Below are 19199 nucleotides of genomic sequence, written 5' to 3'. Positions count from 1 at the left end.
GGTCGGTCCAGTGGGATTCGGTGGTGTGGTCGAAGATGACGTGGGTGCTCGTGGAGAATACGGCGTCCAACGTGTGGCCGGCAGCGTGGGTGGGCGCTGTGACGAGTTGTCTGAGGCCGAGGTTGGCGAGGTTATCGATCAGCGTGGAGGAGTTGGCGTTGTTGTTGTTCTTGAGGTGGAAGTTCAGGTCCCCGAGGAGGATGTAGTCCATAAAGGCGAGTGCGTGGGTATTGGCGAGGTCGGCGATGGAGTCGCTGAAACGGGCCCGGGGTCCCGGGGGTCTGTAGATGAGAGTTTCTCTGAGGGTGGTGTTGGGGTCGGTGTGGATCCGGAAGTGCAGGTGTTCGGCGGTGTTGAGGGTGCTGTCTGCGTGGGTGGTGACCTTGAGGGTGTACTTGTGGACGATGGCTATTCCTCCTCCGATGCCATTGGCGCGGTCCCTTCGGGTGATCTTGTATCCGTCTGGGGTGGCCACGGCGATGTTTGGTGCAGAGGAGTCGTTCCACCACGTCTCGGTCAGGAAGGCTACATCCGGGCCTGTGGTATCGAGCAGGTCCCAGAGCTCGATGGCATGTTTGCATGCGCAGCGGGTGTTTAAAGTATATGCAGCGGAGGTGGTTGGGTCTGGTTCTTGGTGGTTTGATGGTTCTGTTACAGGTGAATCTGCAGCTGCGGCAGGAGAAGTGTCCGTGGGTGCGTTTCGGGGTGGCCTGGTTGCAGCGTTGGTCTCACTCGGTGTTGAGAGGGTGGAGGGAGTTGGCGTCGTAGCTGAGTCTAGGTCGGGTGCGGTGGGGGGCGCGGAGGCCAGGGGTTCTGGTGCTGGGCGCGGTCCAGGCGCGGACGGGCGCAGACAGGCTTGCCTCTGGTGCGCCAGCGGCGCGCCTGCTGCGCGGCCACGCAGCGGCCTGCATTAAGAAGGGGTGGAGGGAGGGAGGAGCAGCTGGGAGGCAGGTGGCGGGAAGCAAATGGGAGAGGGGCGGGGCCACCGGGGAGCAGCGGCGGGAAAGGAATGCGGGGAGTGCGGGGAGCGGTCGGGAGAACTGGCACAGCACAAGGGCACAGAAATGGGCAAAACAGAAGGCAACAGTTGACAAGAAGCGCACAGAGAAGTAGGCAACAAATTACAGGCAACAGTTAGCTAAAGCAGAGTACAGAGAGACAGTGCAACAGATACAGGCAACAGTTAACTAATGCAGCGCACAGAGATAACAGGAGACAGAGACAACACAGATACAGGAGACAAAAATACGAGGCAGGGCACAATAAAGCAGGCAGCAGAACATACCGAATACTTACCGCCCACCACTGGGCCACCAGGGATGAGGCGCAGGCGGGAGATTGCGGGTGGAGGAGGGCCTCGACTTCCCTACAGCGCGAGGGGCAGCAGACAGGGACACGGCACCAGCAGGGGACGCTGGAGCTTCCTTGCCTGAACATAGGCATCCATTTTCCATCGGAGTCAGAGACATACACCGGTAAAACATTATTAAGGATACCACAGGCAAGGCCATTTTGAATAGGGCCCCGAAGTACAAAAATCAGGGTCAGAGTCCTGGAGGCGATTTTAGATATTGGGCAGAGAGAAGGTAAAAACTGGCAAAAATAACCATGAAATGGCGGGCAAAATGTTCGCTGCAGTAGAATAAACAAAAAAGTCAAGCCCCCTTCCGAAGCTCAGAGTAACAGCCCCAGCAGTCTTCAGGAAATAAACACAAAAACAGTTACGAAATGGAGGGCAGATTGGGCGCTGCGGTAAATTAAACAAGTCAAACCCCTTTAGGAGGCTCAAAGTAACAGCCACAGCAGTCTCCTGGAGGCCATAGTGCCCGTAGTGGGCAGCGAGAAGGCATAAAACAGACAAAAATAGCCACAAAATGATGGGCAAAATGATAGCTGCGGTAGAATAAGAAGACAGTCCAGCCCCCTTCCGGAGCTCAAAGTGACAGCCCCAGCAGTCTTCAGGAATAAACGCAACAAACAGCCCCAAAACAGATGAGGCGGCTGCTTCTGGTGCTGCCATCTCAAAGAGGCATTATGTCATGATGTGGACCTGGAATTTGGATGGGGCTCAGGAAAGCCTGTTGCATCATGTGCCAATCCTGGGGGCCATATGTGGCCCACAATTCGGGGTGCTCATGAATAAGCCTTGGTGGGTGTTCTCTGACAACAGATGTGCACAGCATGGTCAATTGCCACAGTACTGATTGAACTTCCATGGCAGGGCCTGATCATAGGGCCTTGCATATTGACTGCCTGCCTCAGCCTCTGCTAATACCTCTGCCCTGCACAGCTCCTCCAAGAGGATAATTATCCGTGTTTGTCTCCAACTGTTCAGTGCACACCTAATTCCATCTCATAAACAGTGCGCTTCTCTGTTCACCAACTAGTGTTTCACTTCAATCTTTGAAAAATGACATTTCATTGGTTTTCTGTATAGTTTCAGGATTATTCTGTTAAACTGTTAAACCCTACTGCAATGCTATCATTAAGGTCATTAAGAACATACAGTTTCGGTTTATCAGAAAGGTTCACAAAGGTAACTACAACAGGAATAAGTCTTGGAACCTCAGTTTAGATAATCATAAACATATCAGCTTTAACTCCGCGACTTCTCGCCCCTAGTGCTGAGCACTTTTTTTCTGCTGGGGGCACTTTGGGGCAGAAGATACAAGCCCCTTGCGCCAATTTTGCGTCATTTTTAACATGGGAAAAGTGACGCAAGGGCCTTGTAAATAAGCCCCTTTGTGCTTAGGTCTGCAGAACTTTTTTTTTATCTAAAAAAGTATCCAGGCTACATTGGCGTCCTTGTTTCCTCAAATGTTAGGGCTTGTAAAGGTACCACAAGTATGTAGATTCTCTTGGAGGGAACCGAAAAAAAGGCAAAATAAAGCAACATTTTTTGTTTGCTGTTCAAACTTCACCATCTTTCCAGTTTTTAGTAACAAGCAGTATTGCAAAAAGCATTTTTTAACAGTTTTCTTTTATATATTTTCAAGCTGAAAGTCCATTTCTCCTGCTATTTTTTTGTAATTTCAACTTACTTGCAGTTGTGGTGGAAACAGATTGTAAACCCATGGTTCAACCCAGAAATCTATACATTTCTGAAAACTAGGTAACATTCCAAATTCATTAAAGGATTATTTGCATATATTGCTTATGATTTTCTCAAATACAGTAATTAAAATGGAAAAATAATGAAAACAAAAAGCAATTGGTGCCTAATTTCACTTGTATTTTTTTGCCCCGATGACCGATTTACAATAATAAAACACCGATAGTCCTATGAAACCCTCTACTCACGGGGTTATATATCATTATGGCATAAATTTATAGCGCATCAGTCACCAGACAAATATATGAGAATCATTAGAGGGGCTTTGGCTCCGACATGTTACGAGCCAGGACTATAGGATTTGATTGGGTAGAAGTTATGTGCTTGATCCGAAAAAAAGTACTTGTTTCTGTGTTTAGTAGAGAGCTCTAAACGTCAGTGCATGGAGAGAAATTTGTGGTGTCCTGAGCTGGATATGGCCCGGGGCCTAGAAATGAGCATGAGACGGACACACAGGCTACGTTTGTGGTTAGTAGCCAACTGACCACGCCCAGGCTTACCGGGCTTTTATTCACAGCCTCACGTTACGCTCACGTAAGGGCTGTACCAAAGCTCTTAGACGCCTTAGGGGCAACACATGGAATGGACGGTGTGAGGGGGCGTGTTGCTGCAGTGGTACACCCCACTGGCAGCAACACTACATTCCTCCTTTACCTGGGGAAGGAAATAAACAAAACAGGAAAATAACACTCAACAGTTCAAAAGTCTATCCGGACAGCAAACCATGCTGTGAGGGTTGGTTGCGAGCGCAAACAAAGTCCACTCAAAGTCTCTGGATCAGTCCCTGCACAAAAATGGCAAACTGCAAATACTTTAAAGATCAAACAAAATGGAACAGTCTTACTTTACTCTCGGCGAGGTCAGCCATCTCGATCAACTCAACGCCAGCACTGGGCCACAAAGTCACGATACCTCTGGGAGGGCTTGGGGCACGGACGCAGGCTGTATCTTGTTTGGCTCCGGCCCTCTCCTGTTGCTGGGGGTGGCTCTTCTGTGCTCCTGCTGTCGTTGACGTTGGGCTCTTCTTCAGTATTCTCCGGGGTTTGAGACGTCAGGGTGATATCTTCGGCATGAGCCGTCGCAGCGCCAGTTTCGTCCGGTCCTGATGGAGGTGTCTGGGAGGTTGGTTGCCACTCGTCCTGATCAGGGTCAGGGTCTGGTACTTGTTTGAAGAACGAGATGTTTCTTGTGACTGACTCTCCATCCCTGACAGCAGTGACCATGGTTCCTTTGATCTCGATTACAGTCCATGGGTGTAGTTCAAACGGCAGGCGAAACTTTCCTCCGGGGTGGCGGTCTTTCACTAGAACCTTGTCTCCTACTCGTATCGAGCTGTCCGATGCACGCCTCCGCTTGGATGCCTCTTGGTTGGTTCTGGTGCGCTGCTCCATGGACCGGTTCGGCGGGTTTGGGGTGAGCTCCCATGCTGGGTGATGTGGGATGGTGTCTGCCATGGCACGGTTGAAAGAGAGTCGGCTTGGGGAGATGCCTGTGGTGCAATGTGGGGTCAGGCGGTATTCCCGGAGGAACTGGTAGATGGCTAACTCCAGGCACTGTCCGTCAGCAATTGCGATTTGTATTGTCTTATTCAGTGTCCTCATTAGTCTCTCGACTTCTCCATTGGCTTGCGGCCATCTTGGCGTGATCCGTCTGTGTTTCACATTTTGGCTTTGGAGATAGTCTGTGAACTCGTTGCCATTAAATGGCGGGCCGTTGTCTGTGCGGACCTCTTTCATGAGGCCATGGGTGGCAATTATTTTCTCAAATTTTGGTATCACTTCTGAGGCTGCAGTAGACGATATGATTTCCACCTCCGGGTAGCGGGAAAAGTCGTCCACCACCACCAGCATGTACTTTCCTCCAGGGAGGCTGCCGAAGTCTGCACTCACCCGTACCCACGGGGAGGTGGGGCCTTCCTCGGTTGCCACTGGCGCTGGAGGATTGGGGAGGCTTGTCGCCAGACACACCGGGCACCTGTGGACTACTTCTTCGACCGCTCTGTCCAGCCCGGGGAACCACACCTTGCTCCGGAGCCTACTCTTAGATTTGACGATCCCTTGGTGTGATCCGTGTGCTAGCAGGGCTGCCTGATGGGTCAAGCTGCTGGGTAGGACCAGGCGGGGGCCTCTCAGGAGGCATCCTTCGGTGGAGACTGACAGCTCATGTCGTATCAGGAATAGGGCTTTCAGGACAGCTTGGGCGTCAGAGGTGCGGAAGGACGCGGGGCTCTGGAGTGCCTTCCAGTCTCCGCACTCGACGGCTTGGATTGCAATTTGGAGGCAGTCGTCATCCTTGGTGGCCCTGGAAACTTCCTCGAGGGACATGGGACGGGGTTTCGACCTCTCGATGATTAGCCGAACGTATTCCTCGGTGGCCGCTGCCTCGGCGGCTTCTGCATCAGTGACGGGCCGGGCGTGTCTGGACAGGTAATCGGCAGGGTTGCGTGTGCCGGGCCGGTACTCCACGGAGAACTGAAACTCTTGCAGTTGTAGCACCCATTTCTCGATCCTTGGCGGTGGGCGGGAGGAAGAGCCTTGGAAAAGCGGTATGAGAGGTTTGTGGTCGGTAATTACTGAAAAAGGGTGGCCATAGAGGTAGATGTGGAAGTGGCGGCACCCCCACAGAATGGCAATGGCCTCCCGCTCAATTTGCGAGTAGCGCTGTTCCGTAGGTGTGAGGGTACGGCTGGCGTATGCTACAGGGGCCCATTCTCCACATGACTGCCGTTGTGATAGGACGGCACCCAGACCAGTGGGGCTGGCATCCACTAGCAGTTGCGACTCGTTCCGTGGGTTGAAGTATGCCAGTGTCGTGTCAGCTGACAGGGCTGCCTTCGTGTTATTGAAAGATTCTTGTTGCTCCGGGCCCCACTTCCAGGTGGTGTTGGACTTAGTGAGGTCGCGGAGTGGTCCCGTCAGGTCGGATAGGTCCTTTATGAAGCGTCCGCAGTATGTTACCATGCCCAGGAAGCTGCGGACCGCTGTTATGGAGGTGGGCGCTGGCGCATCGTGGATGTCTCGCACTTTGTCTGGGTCAGGTCCCACACCCTGGTCGGAGAACTTGTATCCGAAAAAGCTTATGTCCTTGCGCAGGAATTCGCATTTGGCCTTGTGGAGTGTCAAGCCTCTCTCTTGTAGACGGTTGAATACGGCCTGGAGCCGCCTGAGGTGTTCTTCCAGGGTCGGGGCATGCACCAGGATGTCGTCGCTCACGTTTAGAACTCCGTCAAGGCCTTGGAGGACGGTGTGGATGATATTCTGGAACACCTCGGCGGCGCTCGAAATGCCAAAGTTGAGCCTGGTGTATCTCCACAGGCCAGCATGTGTGGAAAATGTCGTGATGGGACGCGAGTCCGGGTGCAGCGGGATCTGATGGTATCCTGACCGCAGATCCATCTTGGAGAACCACTTGGATCCTGCGAGCTCCCCGATGATGTCATCAATGGTCGGAGTCAGGTGACGCTCTCTTTTGATGGCCAGGTTGGGGATGCGCATGTCCACGCATATCCGCACTGCGTCAGGTTGTTTCGGCTTCTTGGCCACGACAATGGGGGATACCCACGGAGTGGGTCCGGTTACCCTCTCGATGATTCCGGCTTGCTCTAGCATCTTAAGTTCAGCTTCCACTTTGGGCCGGAGGTGGAACGCAATCCGCCTGTGTCGGAGGGCTACGGGGGCTACTGACTGGTCGATGTGGAGTCGGACGGGAGGGCCTCGTAGACATCCAATGCCGTCGAACAGTGAGGAGTGGTCTGCGACCAGGTGATCTAAACCCTGTGCTTGTACTGTTAGGGCAAAGTGGATGAGTCCAAGTTCCCGGGCGGTCTTGCAACCGAGGAGAAATCCTGAGCCTTCCTGGGATACATAGATTTTTGTCTGCAGCTGCGTGGAGTTGTGAGACACGGTTGTCCGGAATACACCGCAGAGGCGCAAGGGGCGCCTGGTCCCGTAGGCAAACACCTGCACTCTGGTGGGGTGGAGCGTGGGGGCATCCTCCAGGCACTGGTACACGCTAGCTGCCATCAGGTTTATTGTGGCGCCGGTGTCGATGAGGGCTCTGAGTGCTTGGCTGTGGACCTGGACGGTGCACATGGGCTCGTTTGATGACGTGGCTGCCAGGGTGTTGAGCATGCGTACTACATGGACCGACGCGGCGTCTTCCTCGTCGTCATCCATGTCGCTGCTGTTGGAAGTGTTCGGTAGTGGCGCAACCTGTCGTGCCTTCCTGGGTGGGGCGCTTTGTTTCTTCCGCTGCGATGATAGACAGACGCTTGCAAAGTGGTTGGCTTTCCCACATGCGCTGCAGATTTTTCCTTGGGCTGGGCAGGCGCCTTTGTGTGGGGTGACCCCTCCGCACCAAATGCACGATCGGTCGCGGGAAGGCTGGTGAGGTGGGTCCTTTTTCTGAGATCTCGTCCGGTTGTCCGGACGCTGTGACTTAACTGTGCACACGGGTTCAGTCTTGATCTTGACTGCTGGGCTTGGCTCCATGTGGGCTGCTCGCGCCTTGGAGAGCTCTTTGGAGCGTCCTAAAGCGAGGATATCGCGCATGGGCATGGCGTCTGTTTCCAGCACTCTCTCTCTCAGCTTTAGAGAAGAACACCCTTGGATGAATTGGGCGCGAATTTCGTCATCCGCGTCCGGGAGTCTGCACGTGCTGGCTAGCTTCTTTAAACGCGCGTAGAACACATCAACTGACTCCTCCGGGAGCTGGCGAGCCTGACGGAGTAGGAAACGTTCGTAGTCTGCGCTAGTGAAAGGCTCGAAGTACCTCGTGATGGCGTCCCTCAGGGTGGCGTAGGTGTGAGGTGGGTCTCCCTCCGTGATGTCCTTAGAGATATCATGAATAGCTTCCCCTCCTAGGTGTAGCAGCATGGCGCGACGCCGTGCTACTGCAATGTCAGCTGCAATGAAATAGTTCTCTAAGCGTTCCACCCATTTGCGCCATCGCGTAGCCTGCGAGGGGGGCGTCCCTGTGATGGAGAAGGGCTCCAGAGGAGGTACGTTGGTCATGGTGGCTGAGGCAGGGCACTGTGGGGCGTCCGGGCACTCCTAGTAGGCAAGGAAAGAAGGCTGAGTGGCTTCCACGAGGTCTTTGAGCAGGAAGCACCAGGAGGTCCAGGCGCTGGGCCGGCAGGGGAGCAGTGGTGAGGCTACAGCGACGGGAGAGGATGGCTGGCACTCAGTATGTGTACCCAGGCGCTGGCTTGCCGGAAGCGTGGGGTAATGCAGGGCCTGCGGGTCCGAGGACACGCTAGACGCGTGAGAAGAAGCCCTGGAGCGTCGGAAGCGCGTAACGCGCATGCGCGGAAACACCGGGGGTGTCGCGCTGGGCCGGCGTCTTCAATGGCGCGAAGGCCGTGGTGTGCGCGAAGGCTGCAGGGGCTGCGGGGCACGTCGGTGCTCGTACCTTGAGGGGGGACGCCTGTCCCAGTGATGTCGGCGGTTGCAGGGCGGCTCCGATGCCAGGCGGGAGCCGGGCGAGAGCGCCGGCGGGCAGCGTGGGCCGCTGGAAGCCCGTAGGCGGGGCCGCTGCTTCCGCGAGGCGGACTGGGTGAGTCCGGTGGGGAGCTGCGAGCGAGGCTGCTCGGGTCGGGCTGCGGGGCAGCGGGGGCGCCGAAGACAAGGCGCGTTGGTGATAAGCACGCGGTGGGGTCGATGGGGCCACCGCCTCGTCGCCAATGTGGTGTCCTGAGCTGGATATGGCCCGGGGCCTAGAAATGAGCATGAGACGGACACACAGGCTACGTTTGTGGTTAGTAGCCAACTGACCACGCCCAGGCTTACCGGGCTTTTATTCACAGCCTCACGTTACGCTCACGTAAGGGCTGTACCAAAGCTCTTAGACGCCTTAGGGGCAACACATGGAATGGACGGTGTGAGGGGGCGTGTTGCTGCAGTGGTACACCCCACTGGCAGCAACACTACAAAATTGATAAACATATCTTTGATGGGATCAACAGATAGTGATATGTGGTAGAAATCACCCTGCCTCTAGCTCGAGAAAGCACGTTACTGAAAGAGAAAACGTATTGCTGAAGTAGAAAGCTCAAAATGTATTACTTTTGATTTTGCATGCTCGGATCTCTTAAACATGCCTTATGCTGACATCTTGTGGCAATCCTAAGAATTGCCTTGACTTTATGTTACCACTCACCACTCGAATTGGTTTCAGCTGCCAGGCGAAGGTGAATGCTGGGGAGCACCCTGACGGCATGTCCACAGAGCATTCAGAAAGCCGGCTACATCACGATACGTCCAGCAGAACTCATCATAAGAGCCTCAAATTTACCCTGAAAGAGAAACTGCAAAACAAAGTACAATTTGGGCAATTTTAAATAACTGTCATATAGACGATCTAGCAATATATATTTATCTAGATCTGTACATTTTTTTCTCTCCTTCCTATTTTCGCTTCTTTTCTCCCTCGCTCCCTCAATGTATCTTCCTAGCTCTCATTCTTTTTCTCTCTTCTACCATTCTCTCGCGTACTATCTTTCTTTCTCTCTCTCTTCTCCCTCTTTCGTTCCCTCAACTCTGCTGTCCCCCTCCTGTCCGGTCTGTTCCACCTTCTCCCTCAATGTCCCTCCTGCTCCCTCAATGTTCCACCACTATATCGCACTATTGGTTGTGTGTGTTCTCTTTCACTCTCTCCCATACTCTTTATTGCTACCATCAAATCAAACGCCTTCTATCTCACTTTTTTGATCTGCTTTTTTTGTCACACACCTTATGACTACCTCTTTTTGTCTCTATTTCATTCCCTTCTTTTCCTCTCTCCTCCCTCCTCTCTGTATCGCGATCTCTATGGCCTTCTTCTAGGTTGCCCTGCCACTAGTTTATCTCATTTGGGGCATATTTACAAGCTCCTATTGCCACCACAGCGTCACTTTTAGTGACATTGTGATGGTGATAGGTTTGCCTTATTTACAAGGCAGCATTAAGCCACTTAATGTAGCTTAACGATGCCTTGTAAATAAGGACCCCTTTCACGCTACACTTAGCTTGAAAGGGGCGGGCAACGGGTGTTGTGGTGGGCGGTCCACGGCAACACCCATTGATTTTGACGCTGCCCCCTATTTACAAGAGCAGCATGAATAGAAGGCAGTGCCAAAATTGAGACCATAGAAAACCTGGGGGTATATTATCAAGGGGGTTTATCTCACCGCTTTTTTGGCTTTAAAAGCCAAGAAAGCGGAGATAAAATTATCTCCCTATACCTACCTGTCGCTAACACCAGTTAGTGACAGCTAGTAGGAGATAGCGACCATCTTGGGCCCCGCTTTGCATGTCAGTGATATTTATCACTAATGACATGCAAAGTGGGCGTGCCAAGATGTTAGCAACTGGAAACAGTCGCTAACATCGCTATTTCCTATTACCAACTTTTGGAGATATTTGCACTAAGCGCGAATATCTTCAAAAGCTAACACCTGCCCTGAGCAGTTCTTAGCCATGTTATCCAATGGGAGGTGGATAACATGGCTAAGAGCATTTGCTCGGTAATGCATGAATATCGCTGACTTTTCAGCGATATTCATGCATTTCGGACGATTTTTATCGCTTAGGAGATAAACCTTGATAATACCAAGGGTCCTAAGCGATAAAAATCGCCGCAGCTCGGCGATAAAAATATTGCCGCTAAGCCAACCTAGCGATAATTATCGCTAGTTGTTGGTAATATGCCCCATGGTCTTAAACAGGCGAAACAAGGCAAAATGCTTCATAGCACCTCGTTTTTGTTGTTTCCATGTGTGCTGCCTAAAAACAGCAAAACGCCAATAATTGTTTATGTGCAAAAAGGGGGACCTTCCTGCACATAAACAATATTTTTTTTTTAAATGCGGCTTTGCAACTTTTATGCGTGCTGCATTAACCAGCACACATAGATTTTACAAAACAGAATTTCAAGATTGTTTATGCGCAGTGGGACCTTCATGCACATAAACAATCTTCTCCTTGACATAGGCACCCTTGAACTGTGCTGCAAGTGTGCCTGCATTGGTGCTAGGCAGTTAAATTTAGCACCAGCTCAGGGGGAAACACAGGGCTGCACCATCTTCAAGTAAAAATGGTGCATCCCTTCATTTCAGAAGTGGCAGAGTGCGGTGTGTAGCCAGGAAGGCTAATGCCGCACTCCGTCACTTCTTAGTAAATACGTCCCTCTCTATTGTATGTTGCATTCACATAAGATCACAAAGAACTCCAAGAATTTATTTTCATGCTATGTATTTACAGTTCATCTCATATTTCATGCGTTATGAGCATATGCAGTTAAAAAAATCCTTTTATATGAAGTACAAAAAAGGGTTGTACTGGAGGGTAAAACATGTGCATAATATTGTGAACTCAACATTCAACAAACAATAAAAACTCTCCAGTTGGATTGCTGTTGGCTTAGTGGGGTGTTATATTACTAACCACGAGATAAAAACCCTTATTTGCAAGGCCAGTAATTCTGATTATGATGTACTGTCTCATGGATGCATCGTTTGTGTACACCTGTGTCTGTGTGCATCAACACCAGATATATTGCTTTGCAAATGCTTGTTTTTTATTGTGTTGTGATCGTGCAGCAACTCATTCGGTAAAATCGAATTAATGGAAAAGGGGAATGGTGGAACCATATGTATTTTTTACATGTACGTGAGATAATTACTTTAGAAATAGTGGACATTAGTAATCTCAGAATTTAGGGCTACCCATACTATCATGTGATTCAGGGGGCATTTTGTAAAAAGTATTCTTTCTTCAAAAAAAGGATATAAATTCATTTGTGTTAGACTTGGCATCTTTTGGCTCGATTCCCCTGAGCTTTCTCTTTCTGACCTCACGGTTTTAACTCTGTTTTTGCTGGCTTAGTGTCTCTGCACACTTTTCTCACTGCTGATCAGTGGTAAAGTGCAAGTGCTCCTGTTGTAAACTGTGTTAACCCCTTCCATGCTCATGACGAGCTCAGCTCGTCATGCAGCACAGTGCTCCTGTGATGACGAGCTCGTCATGACCACACCCGTTTTTATTGCTGTCCATCACAGCAGAGGAATCTCGCAAGCAGTGATGAGGTTAAGGATTGGTGTTTCCATGATTGGCATATTTGATTTACCGGTCAGTCCCTAGTAAAGTTGCACTGAGCGTGCCAGGGCCTGTAAATCAAATGCTGTTACTGGGCTGCAGCACTGGATTGTGCCAGCCACGCAAACGGCTTGTAAATGTAACTCTGGCCTGCCATTGCAGAGCCTGTGTGCAGTCTGGGACTGCCATGTCGACTTGGCAAGTGTACCCACTTGCCAAGCCCTAACATTCCCTTTTCTTACATGTCTGTTACCCCTAAGGTAGGCCCTGTGGGCATGGTGCAGTGCATGTGAAAGACAGGGCATGCCCTGATGTGTGTGTGGCATGTCCTGATAGTGAATTACTGCCAATTTTGTTTTTCACTATTGCAAGGCTACCTATTCCCATAGAACAGAAAGGAGAGTTTGTTTATAACATCTTATAAACATAAAAGGCCCAGGGAACTAGGTAGAAAAATAAAGTTTAGAATGCCTGAACTCAGAATCTAAAGAGTAAAGGGGATTTTTACATTCTGTGTTTGAAAATACCACTTTTAGAAAGTAGGTATTTTCTTGCTCAGCCATCCAGTAGACCTCTGCTGGGGTTTGTGGTTTGACTGTCTGGGGTTTGGATGATAGGGGCTGGGGAGGAGAGGTAGCTCCAGATAGTCTAGGTGGGTCAGGAATGGGCTGAATAGACCTGGGCTGCATTAATGTAGGGGGAGGAGATTTACTTTCACCTGAATGGGTCTGGTCTGCCTCTGACAATGCCGTCTTCCTCTCTTGCAAGGAAGCCACACCAGAGAGTGCAGAACTGGTTCTGGCTGGGCATGACACTCTCTGTCTGAGAGGACAAAGGATTGTGGGCTATAAAAAGTGGGGCCCAAACTCATGAACTTTAGAACTCTTCAGGGCCAAGAAGACTGTCAAGAAGAAGAGCTGGAGAAGCTGTGAGGAGGAATTACCACTTTGCTGAGTGCTGTGCTGTGTTGGCCTGCAGTGGCTGCTTCTGTCTTGGGCAGTGAAAGGACTGAACTGAACTTTCTGCAAACTATTTTTTGTGAGTTGCTCCAAGGGCTTGAGGTAGAGCTTGCCCCCTGTTCAAGAAGTCCCAGGAACAGCAAAGACTTCAAGTTCTTCTGCCTTCAGCACTGGGGGCTGTGGGTTTTGTGCTGCAACAAGAAGAACAAGCCTTGGCATAGCCAACTGGTCTCGCCTTTGGGACCTTACAAGTGTTTACCCATGCAACAGTTGATGTTGTTGCACCAAGGATATCATTCATCTGCCCTCAGCACTGGGGACTGTGTGTTTTGTACTGCAACAAGAAGAAAAAGCAACCCGACGCCGTCAATGACACCGGGGCCAACTCTGTGTCTTGATGGCACCGCAGAGGGCACCGCCGCACCTCAATCTCGCACTGTGACCTGTGGGCCCCGCACTCTGCATCACCTTGCTTCACAATGCCGCATTGGTATCCCCGACGATGCCGCTCCATGCTGAAATCGACGCCGATGCTTGCACTGTGGTTCGAGTGCACCGCTCGTAAAGTTACATGATGCACCGCCCTGATCCCGCACCGCAGCCTTTGCTCATCATCGCCGGCGCAATCGACTACAGTTCGTCAGCGGTCAACAGTGCTTCAACAACGACATTCCCACTGCTTGCTCTGTGACCTGCCAGCACAGTGACAAGCACACGTCACTTCGCACAACAACCCTGGTCTCACCGACAACGCCATCTGATGCCGCCACCAAGCTGCTGTTCACACCGTGCACTGAGGGCATTGAACACTGCACTGCTGCACTTCCCACCACAGCACCCAATGCCTGCTGACACCAACGCTCCTGACTTCAACCGTGAGGAATTCGATCCGCAATGTGTGTGACTTCAAGGGCCCGCGACTCCTGCACCAACCTCCGGAACAGACGCCTGCAGACGCCGTGCTTTCAGAAGCTTAACAAGAGGTCGCCGATGCCCTGCATTTCTTAAAGGTACTGTGTTGCTGGTCTTCCCGACAACGTCTGGCCTGCGATGCCGCAGTCAGCCAGAACTATTGAATTTATTTGTTCACGACGCCGTGATAGCCCCAGAGCGAGCAATCGACTTCAAGGAACTGTTTTTCAAGGTTTTTGATAACTGAAGATCTCTAATTACTGTAGTGTGGAGTTTTATCATTTTTGGTCTTATCTTAAGTATATAAAAATATTGGATATTTTTCTGAACTGGTGTGGGGACCATTTGTAGTTCTTACACTGTATTACTGTTGGTTACGTGCAAATGTTTTACACACTGCCTCTAAGAAAAGCCTGACTGCTTGTGCCAAGCTACCAAGGGGTTGAGCAGGGGTTATTTTAGGAGTGTAACTCCCTTATCCTGACTAGGAAGAAGGGTCCCTATTTGGAAAAAGGTACCTACGTCTGCCAACTAGAGATCCCCATTCCTAACATTGGTTGTCAGCAGTGAGGATTGGACTTGTATTTGCACTTGACTTACAGTAATTGGTGTGCACTACTACCTAATCGCAGATCATTACGTGCCACATACTAGTTCTTTTTCGCCTATTTTTGATCTTGCCAGTTTGAAATTGCTACTTCATCATGCCTGAATCAAGTGCATATTCTATTGCATCCTTGAAGTGGCCTTTGAGGAGAATAGGTTGGAATCCTACACAACGTGAAAGAGTTGAAGGCTATTTGCATACACCTAAAGGTCTATGTCAGAGGCCTCACCAAGAAGGAGGAGCTACAAAAGGTGCTGAGGGCATGAGTAGCAGCCAGAGATGACAATGGGCAATCTGGAGATCTTAGTGGGGAGGTGGAGGAGCCTACTCCTAGGGTAGATGTGCTTTTGGTAGGGGAAGAGCCCTTGAGGCCAGTCAGCAGTAGGCTGTCCCCATAGGAGCTGGAGGACCTGCAGGAAGCAAGGAAGTTCGAGTTGGAAAAACTCAGGAAGGAAAAGTGAGAGGGAAGACAGAAGGATAGCCATGGAGGAAAGGAATATGATCTTAGATCATGAACGAAATCTCAAGGAGCTGGAGCTAAGGAGTAGAACTGGCTCAGATGGTGGCAGCAATTCATCAGGGCAGTCAGATAGAGTTGTACACATCACCAAGAATGTAGGCAAAGGAATTCAGGAAGGGGGATGACATACAAATGTGGTTCCAGGGGTATGAGGTGTCTATTCATATGAATGGGGTCACTGAAAAGAATTGGGGTGCAGGGTTGTGACCTCTCTTTCCAGAGGAAGCTAGGGACATTCTGCTAGCTTTGGCTAAGGGGTAGAACCTCACCTACACTAATATGAAGGACTTTCTCCTCACCAAGTATGGCTCTCCCCTGATAGGTATTGGCATCAGTTTAGGTCCAGCAAGAAGACTGATGCCAACACTTGGTTGGAATGTATAGATTCTTTTTGCAGGTCTCTGGATGGGTGGATGAAGGGCAGTAATGTAACAGATTTTCAGGGGCTCTAAAATGTAATTACATGGGAGCACTTGTCTAGTCTATGTTTTGCAGAGCTGCACCAGCACTTGGTTGATGGTAATCTGACTGACCCGAGGAAGCTTGCTATGGAGGCAGACCGCTGGGTAAATACCAAGGTCCACAAAAAAGCGTTTGGGTAGACTCAGCCAAAGGTGGGCAGGGTCCACAGCAGAAAAGTGGGGAGAACAAGAGTAATTAATTAATTAATTAATTGTGTGCTTATATAGCGCAGGAATCACTCCCGATGGGGTACCTCCGCGCTTCGACCGCTGCGAAACCCTTCCTGGCTTCCCTGAGAGATGGTCCCTTAATGGGTATCTCCAGGGTGAGACCAGGCATCCCCGGCGGTCTGGTGGGGCCGTTAGTGAAGATGAGGCAAGCTAGTGCCCAGAGTTGCCGAGTGTGATCGCTGATCAGAGTGGGCATCGAGGCGAGAGAATTATCGAGTCCGCTGACCCTGGTCCAGAAACCTGCCGCGTCGGGAATCGAACCCTGGTCCCGGGCTGTCCTCTGCTCTCGGGTCTGCCGCCTCTAACCAGTGAGCCACACTACTTCACAGAAGTTTTCTAAAGGGCCCCAATCGAACACCCAGGGTAAAGGTCCTCATCCCCCAGGAGATAAGAAGCAAGGGGTCTATTCAGGAAAGCCTACTGAGACCGGTCCCCGCATTTGTTTTGCATGTGACCAGGTGGATCACTTGAAGGGGGACCCCAAGTCTCCTAAGAGGCCACAGCATCCACCGGTGGGCAGTCCAAGGTGTTGGTTAGTGTAGCAATTGGGGAGAAGGGGTGCCCACAGGAGGGTGGGGATCCCTCAGAAATGACCTTTGTCTCACTAGGGGACAGTGAGATGGCCCCAGGAAACCAGTTGCCCCCTAACACAAAGAAATAGAGCACCTGGGTGACTATCAATGGGAAAAGGGTAGAGGCTCTGAGAGATACTGGAGCCAGTGTGACCTCAGTCCGGTGTCACCTAGTTTCTGAAGAGCAGGTAGTCCCAGGGGCATTCCACTAAGTAGTTGATGTGTACAACTCAGAGTACCAGTGTATGGCAGTGCAGGTTCCCTTTGAATGCCGGGTGGTCTCAGGTCCCTTGAGGGTGGTTGTGAGCCCTACCATGCTACGTAACAACCTTGAGCAGTTCTTATAGAAGAATGTTGAACTCAGGTCTCACTTGGAGATGCTTGGGTAGCCAGAGAGGGCATGCATGTCCACTCGGTCAATGGCGGCCTGAAAGGGTGATCAGAAGGGCCTGGAACCTGAAACATTGGCCCAGTTCCCTGCCAAGAAAAAGGTCAGGGGCATGGGAAACCAGCCCCTGAAGTTTCCACTGACCGGGAGGAGGCAGACCTTGAGGGGGATGCCCCGGGGCCTACAGGGGAACAAGTAGTTGAACTCAGAGACATCTCTGAGCTGACCCATTGGCAGCAAGAAGGGGGTCCCACCAGGGAAGAATTCTGCATGGAGCACAAAAAGTGCCCTTCTCTGGAGGGTCTGCGGCAGCTGGCAGCAGACAGGCAGCTGGTGATCAGTTTAGATCAGATTGGATCTACTGGGAGAATGGTCTCTTGTATAGTGAGCCCAAGGTCGCTGAGCCTTGGTCAGCTTGTGTGCTGGTGGTACCCCAGCACTTCAGGACCTTCCTACTGGGTCTGGCTCATGACGTGCCTCATGAAGGATATTTGGGACGGGACAAGGCCTTTGATAGGCTTGTCACCCACTTCTTCTGCCCCCAAATGGAAAGGCAGTCAGATGGACATTGTAGGTCTTGCCAAACTTGCCAAGCAAGTGGTAAGAGTGAGAGGGATGTCAAAGCTCATCTCCAACCTTTCCCAGTTGATGGAATGCCTTTTGAAAGGGTAGGGATGAACATTGTGGGGCCACTGGATCCCAAGACAGCCATGGGCAACAGGTATATCCTGGTCATGGATGACCATGCCACCCGGTACATGGAGGCAATCCTTCTCAGGACAACGACGGAGCCAGTGGTCGGCTGGGTGTTAATGGGAATCTTTCCCGCTTGGGTTTCCACAGCGAAGTGGTTACTGACAGGAGTACCAATTTCATATCCAAATATATGACATCCCTGTGGAAGAAGTGTGGTGTAACCTACAAGTTCATCACTCCTTACCACCCACAAGGTAACGGTCTGGTGGAGAGATTCAAACACACCTTGATGGGCATGATTAAGGATCTAACAGAACCCATGAGGTGTAAGTGGGACGTCCTCTTGCCATGCCTTCCCTTTGCATACAGGAAGGTGCCACAGAAGTCTACTGGGTTCAGTCCCTTTGAGCTTCTGTATGGTCACCCTGGGAGAGGACCTCTGAGTTTGGTGAAGGAAGGCTGGGAGGCAGCACCCAGGAAAACTCCCAAGGAGGTGTTTAGTTACATGCTGGCCTTCAGAAACCAAACTGTCCACTTCAGGAAACTCGCTTGGGCAACCTAGAAGCAAGCCAGGCAGAAAAGAAGAAGTGGTATGACCAGAATGCCACTCTGGTCGAATTTAAACCTGGGCAAAAAGTGTGGGTCATGGCCCCAGTGGAACCTTTTGACACTGCATGACAAGTAGACTGGGCCGTTTGAGGTAGCGGGGATGTATGACGTTACAACGCATACTTTTACCACGCATACCATTACAACGCAGTATTTACAACGCATACCATTACAACGCATAGCGCTTTGGGGTGCTGGATAGTGAATAGTTTAATGTACTATTCCAACTCCAGTCCCCGTGGACACTAGGGAAGGTGCTGGATAGTAAATTAAACGTATTCCCTATCCTAGAGCGCCCCCCAGCGCAATGCGTTGTAATGGTTTGCGTTGTAATTACTACGTTGTAATGGTAGTACGTGGTAAAAGATTTGTTGTAAAGGTTGTATACCGGTGGTGGAGCACAAAGGTGATGTCACCTACCTGTTGGATTTGTGGATTCTAAGGAACCCTTTGAGGATCCTCCACGTGAACTGCATCGAGCCTGACTTCGAGAGGTCAGAGGTGAGTATGCTCTTGGCGACAGATGTTGGGAAGGAAGAGGAGAGTGAACCTCTCCCTGACCTCCTGTACACCAAGGAGCATGATGGGTCAGAGGAAGGTGTGATCTTCTCCCCAACACTGACTCCAGAGCAGCAGAGCAACTGTCACTAGTTGTTGGGACATTTTGCCCCACTGTTCTCTCTGACCCCAGGTGTTACTCACTGGTGTACCCATGACATGGACATTGGTAACAGCCCTCCTGTAAAACACAAGATATACAGGTTGACTGACTGGGTCAGGGCCAGCATCAAGGAGGAGGTTTCTAAGATGTTGGAGTTAGGGCTAATCAAGCCCTCCAACTCCTTCACTTTCTGACTGAACAGAAGACCTTTTCTTTGTCATCTCACCAGAATGGGTGAGCAGGTCCTAACTATAGCTCGACCTGATAAATCTGAATCTCCATAGCGCGTGGGCGAGTAGATTTTTCGAGGGCTGTAATTGGTATATTTAATGTTCCTTAGTATATGGAACAAAGTGTGCCCAGGGCCTAAAAATTGAATGTCACTGGTGAACTACTGCAT

Source organism: Lissotriton vulgaris, chromosome 4_1, assembly GCF_964263255.1.
Source record: "Lissotriton vulgaris chromosome 4_1, aLisVul1.2, whole genome shotgun sequence".
NCBI lineage: Eukaryota > Metazoa > Chordata > Amphibia > Caudata > Salamandridae > Lissotriton > Lissotriton vulgaris.
This window is presented reverse-complemented; position numbering follows the sequence as displayed.